Source organism: Scyliorhinus canicula, chromosome 7 (assembly GCF_902713615.1).
Source record: "Scyliorhinus canicula chromosome 7, sScyCan1.1, whole genome shotgun sequence".
Lineage (NCBI taxonomy): Eukaryota > Metazoa > Chordata > Chondrichthyes > Carcharhiniformes > Scyliorhinidae > Scyliorhinus > Scyliorhinus canicula.
This window is the reverse complement of record NC_052152.1, coordinates 73,970,215-73,976,214: the sequence shown is the minus strand read 5'-3', so window position 1 is coordinate 73,976,214 and position 6,000 is coordinate 73,970,215.

Here is a 6,000-nt window from a genome sequence, read left to right as displayed (position 1 = left end):
GGAGATAGTATCAACATAAAGTTTTACTGTTACTATTAGATTGAAATGTTTCTTTTTGTCAATTTATGATGCCTAACTGCAACAGACTGTCAATATTATACCACCCATGATCTTAATCGTGAGCTGGGTTCTCCGTTGCGTCATGGAGTTAGATTGAAACAGCAATGTTCAGCAGATATTTGAAATAAAGTGCTTCACACCTAAACTTAGCCTTATTCGTGACGTAACTTGCAGCAGGCAGCACAGGACAGAAAACAATCATTTTCTATGTGATATTATGCAGAAGAGAAATTCGGCTACGGGAAGGCACAAACTTCTTATTGAATAGTTTTTCCTTGCTGCATCCTGCAGGAAAAATAACAGACAAAAACTCGCAAGAAGAACAGCCGCAGCTTCTCACTGTGTATTTTCTCCAATGAGGATTTGGTCACCTCGCCCAACATCACTTTCTGATGGCAGCCAGTGATCCAACACACGGCAAGGCCCTACCTTTGACCTCCTCTTAGCCCCCCCTCCTCACTTCAGGACTGGCTCCACAGCAACAACCTTGGCCGGTCCCATCAACTCCCCGTGCCTGCCAGGACTCCGTTACCGCCGCCCAACCGCCCGCCCTCCCCTTTCATCCCAGGTAGGGCCAAAACTAGCACCTAAACAAAATCCCACAGCCTCATAACACAAGCTGCAGCCCTCACTCCCAGTCAACTTGCAGATACTCCTTTGGAGAGAAGTTTCAGTGTATGGCGAGAAATAACAGCGTGACTACATCCCCGGTTGAAGGGGTCTTGTGGCAATGGTTTGAGCTTGTTGGATGGTTTGATGCAAGGGCACATATGTGCAGGAGTACCGGTGGCAGCAGCACACTTGCACCCTTCTCACAGCATACCTGTCTGACGTGGCACAGAGGTTGGGAACCACTGTTGTAGCGTAATAACTATTGGAATTTAGGGAGTGCAGTGTCATAATATCCACTCATGTATATCATGAGATGCAGACAGGCAGTGATTGACACACAGGATAACCAATGAACACACATGACACAGAACAACCAATCACCAGACAGGACACCATCACTATAAAGCCCAAAGGGCATTAAGGCTCTCCCTCTCTCACAGGACACGGCTAGGGAGATAGTCGCAGTGCACAGGTCAATGAACATCATCACCATGTGGTAGAGAGCTAGTCTGGTCAAGCCAGTAGGAGATTATCAGTTAGGTTAATAGAGTGTCAACCCACAGCAGATTATGTACAGAAATCAACAGGTTCAATAAAACAGTGTTGGACCATCTCCTGTGTCGGAAGCCTGTTTCTCGTTTTACTGCATCCAGTTGCAGTCGATGTTAGACCAACACAGATAACACATCATGGTACCAGAGAGCTATTAACTCTAACAAACCTACCTCGAGTGAATCTGCAACGACCAGCATGCAGCCATCCAGCGGCATGGAAAAGATCCAACCTCCTCCGCAATCCGGATCTCCGGCAACCTCAGCGCCAACTGGAAAGTCTTCAAATAGAAGTTCCTCCTGTATACCGAGGCCTCCGACCTCGAGGAAGCATCGGATGCCCAAAAGATCATGCTGTTCCTGTCGACTGCGGGCGACCAAGCCATCCACATCTATAACTCGCTGACGTTTGCCGATGGCGAAGGCAAGACAAAGTTCAAGACGGTTCTGCTGAATTTCGACCACCACTGCGATATTGAGGTGAATGAGAGCTTTGAACGGTACATCTTCCAACAGAGGCTTCAGGATAAGGATGAACCTTTTCAGTCCTTCTTGACCCATCTCCGCATCCTAGCGCAGTCATGTAATTATGACTCGGCACCTGATTCCATGATCCGGGATCAGATCACTTTCAGGGTCCAGTCCGACTCCCTGCGGGAGCAGCTCCTCAAAATCAAACAGTTGACCCTCTCCGTCACCATCGAAACGTGCGTTGTCCATGATCATGCCAAGAATCGTTACTCCCACATCAGGGCGGCAGAAAATGCAAAACTGGTGTCCCACGAGGCAGAAGGGGTGCAGGCCATCGCAAAAATGCAAGGCCTCAGCATCAAGGAGAGGGACGCTTCGCGCGCTTTTCCCTACGCATGCGTGCCACGACTGGGTGGATGACGAAGCCGAAGATCCCTATGCGCATGTGCGAATGTCGGCCGACCGCACTGCGAATGCGTGATGGCGTACGGAACGCGCTGACGTCAGCGTCATGATGTGTCCAAATTGTGGCTCCGCCCTTTTAAAGCGGCAATGTCCAGCCAAAGGAAGGTGATGTCTACAGTGTGGAAAGCCTGGGCATTACACGGCCTTATGCAGGTCCGCTCCACCGACCAACAGCCAGCGATCCCAGCTGCAGCGCAGACGTGTCCACTGCGTACAACAAGGCATGCAGGATTCTGATCCTGACAGCCCAACGGACCCTGATGCTGACTGCCTCGAGTCTCCATACCGGTGGGCATAATCGCCACGCGCGAGCTGGCCGCCACCATGCCTGCAAACCGCCTTTCAATCCTCACTGTGGATCCTGATGATGAGTGGTGTGCTGTCGTCACAGTTAACCAGTCTCGCATCCGATTTAAATTGGACACTGGCGCATCTGCAAACCTCATATCACAGTCGGACCACGACAGCATCCGAAACCAACCTAGCATCCTTCCACCAGCCTGCCAGCTCCTTCACTACAATGGCAAAGCCATAGCTGCCAGTGGATCATGTCAGCTAGGTGTACCTCACAAGGCAATCAAAGTGACGATACGATTCGAGATCGTCCGACCTGACAAGGCATCCCTGCTCGGTGCTCGTTCATGCAAACTCCTAAATCTGGTCCAGCGCGTCCATGCCATGTCCTCGACACCGGCGACTGCCTCACCCAATGTAAATCTCCAGGCTGAGATAGACGACATTCTCACGCAATACCACAACATGTTTGATGGAATGGGCACGCTCCCATATCGTTACAAGATATTGTTCAAACCGAATGCCATCCCAGTCATCCATGCACCGTTCCGGGTGCCGGCCCCTCTCAAGGATCGTTTGAAATTGCAGCTACGAGAGCTCCAAGACCAGGGTGTCATCTCAAAGGTCATGGAACCAACAGACTGGGTCAGCTCCATGGTCTGTGTCAAAAAGCCCTCTGGGTGAACTCCGCATTTGCATTGATCCGAAACACCTGAATCGCAACATCATGCGAGAGCACTACTCAATTCCCAAAGTGTGAAGAGTTAACCTGTGAGATGGCTCATGCCAAATTCTTTACCAAGCTTGACACCTCCCGTGGGTTCTGGCAGATACAGCTGGACGAGTCCAGTCGGAAGCTGTGCACGTTTAACACTCTGTTCGGCAGGTATTGCTGCAACCGCATGCCTTTTGGTATCATATCAGCTTCCGAAGTATTTCATCGCATAATGGAGCAAATGATAGAGGGCATCGAGGGGGTGCGAGTCTTTGTGGACGACGTGATCATCTGGTCCACGACGCCCGAGGATCACAGCGCTCACCTCAAACGAGTTTTCCAGAGGATACATCAAAACGGCCTCCAGCTCAACAGGGCCAAATGCTCATTTGGTAGGTCCGCTATCAAGTTTCTGGGTGACCACATTTCACAGCAGGGTGTGCAAATTGACGCTGACAAGGTGCTGGCAATTAATGCCATGAAGACCCCAGAGTACAAAAAGGCAGTCCTCCGTTTCCTCGGGATGGTGAATTTTCCCTGGAAATTCATTCCCAACATGGCATCCCACACCACAGCCGTTAAAAAGTCGACAGTATTCCAGTGGCTTCCCGCCCATCAAGCGGAGTGGCTTGAGCTGAAAGCGAAGCTCACCACAGCCCCAGTACTGGCATTCATTGACCCAACCAAGGATACCAAGATATCCACAGACACAACCCAGGACGACATTGGGGTGGTGTTCCTCCAGTGAGACGACTCCTCGTCCTGGGCTCCAGTGGCATATGCCTCCAGGGCCATGACTCCAACCAAACAAAGGTATGCCGAGATCGAAAAGGAGTGCTTGGGTCTTCTGACAGGAATAGTCAAGTTTCATGACTACGATTCCGGCCTGCCAAAGTTCACGGTGGAAACAGACCACAGGCCTTTAGTCCACATAATCCAAAAGAATTTAAATGACATGACACCTCGGCTGCAGCAAATTCTTCTTCGTCTCCGCTGATGTGACTTCGAACTCGTCTGCACACCGGGTAAGGAGCTGATCATTGCGGATGCCCTATCCCGATCCGTCACCATGCCATGCGAACAGGGCGACTTCATTCGCCACATTGAAGCACAGGTGCAGCTGTGTGCCAGCAACCTCCCAGCCACTGATGAACGAGTGATACAAATACGCGAAGAAACTGCTAAAGATCCCCTACTGCAGCATGTGATGAAGCACCTCGCCCATGGCTGGCAAAAGGGGCAGTGCCCCCAGTTCTTCAACGTTAAGGACGAGCTGACAGTTGTTGAGGGGATCCTTCTTAAACTAGATAGAATCGTCATTCCCCAAAGCATGCAAAACATGGTGCTCAGGCAGATCCATGAGGGTCACCTGGGGGTCGAGAAATGTCGACGCAGAGCTTGGCAGGCAGTTTACTGCATTGCCAACACAGTCCTCAACTGCACAACATGCCAGAAGTTTCAACCAGCTCAGCCCAAGGAAAAGCTGCAACAGCACGAGATTGTGACCTCTCCGTGGTCCAAGGTGGGGATAGACCTCTTTCGCGCCAATGGGCGTGATTACGTGCTCCTGGTTGACTACTTCTCCAGCGACCCGGAAGTGGTGAAACTGTCGGACCTCACGTCCGAGTCCGTCATCAAGGCCCGCAAAGAGACTCATTTGCCAGGCATGGGATACCACTCACGATAATGAGTGACAACGGTCCATGATTCTACAGCCAAGAGTGGTCTGACTTTGCACGGTCCTGCCACTTTAGTCACATCACATCCAGTCCTCATTACCCGCAATCAAACGGGAAGGCCGAGAAAGGGTCCATATTGTCAAGTGGTTGCTGTACAAGGCTGCAAACTCAGCCTCAGATTTCAACCTTGCGCTATTGGCATACAGGGCAACCCCTCTGTCGACTGGTTTGTCTCCGGCGCAGTTGCTAATAAACTGCAACCTGAGGACGACTGTTCCAGACTTTGACCACCTCACGGTGCTGCAGAAGGTGCAGCGATCCAGGGATTAGCAATGATCACGTATGATGCTCATGCCACGGATCTGCCTCCGCTGGCTCCAGACGATGTTGTTCGCGTTCAGCTGCCTGAGGGAGGTTGGTCAGCCCCAGCTGTTGCTATCAGACAGGCTGCTCCCAGGTCTTTCGTTGTCCAAATGGCTGATGGCTCCATTTTACGGTGCAACAGGAGGGCGCTGCGTAAAGTTCCCTGCCCATCACCCAACCGCACTTCTCCGCATGTCATCATGCCTCCTCCGGACATCTTGCACCATGAGGCCACCGATCTGGAAACAATCCCACCTGTCCACAAGTCCACCGAGATGGCAGCCATCCCGCCTGTCCAGGTGCCGGCGTCCCCCCTCCACCTCTGCGGTGATCGACGAGAAGCCGTCGCCCACCACAAAGACTGAATCTCTCGACTTAAATCTTGTAAATTTTGTTCAGTTTGCTCTGTATCTGCACGATAGACACCTTCCCATGCACATATGTTCATTCATTCCCCACTTGTACATTGTTATGCATGCATATACAGCCACATTCCAAAATATATTTTAAAAGGGGGAGATGTCATAATATCCACTCATGTATATCATGAGATGCAGACAGGTAGTGATTCGCACACAGGATAACCAATGAACACACACGACACAGAACAACCAATCACCAGACAGGACACCACCAGTATAAAGCCCACAGGGCATTTAGGCTCTCCCTCTCTCACAGGACATGGCTAGGGAGATAGCCGCAGTGCACAGGCCAATGAACATCATCACCATGTGATAGAGAGTTAGTCTGATCAAGCCAGTAGGAGATTATCAGTTAGGTTAATAGAGTG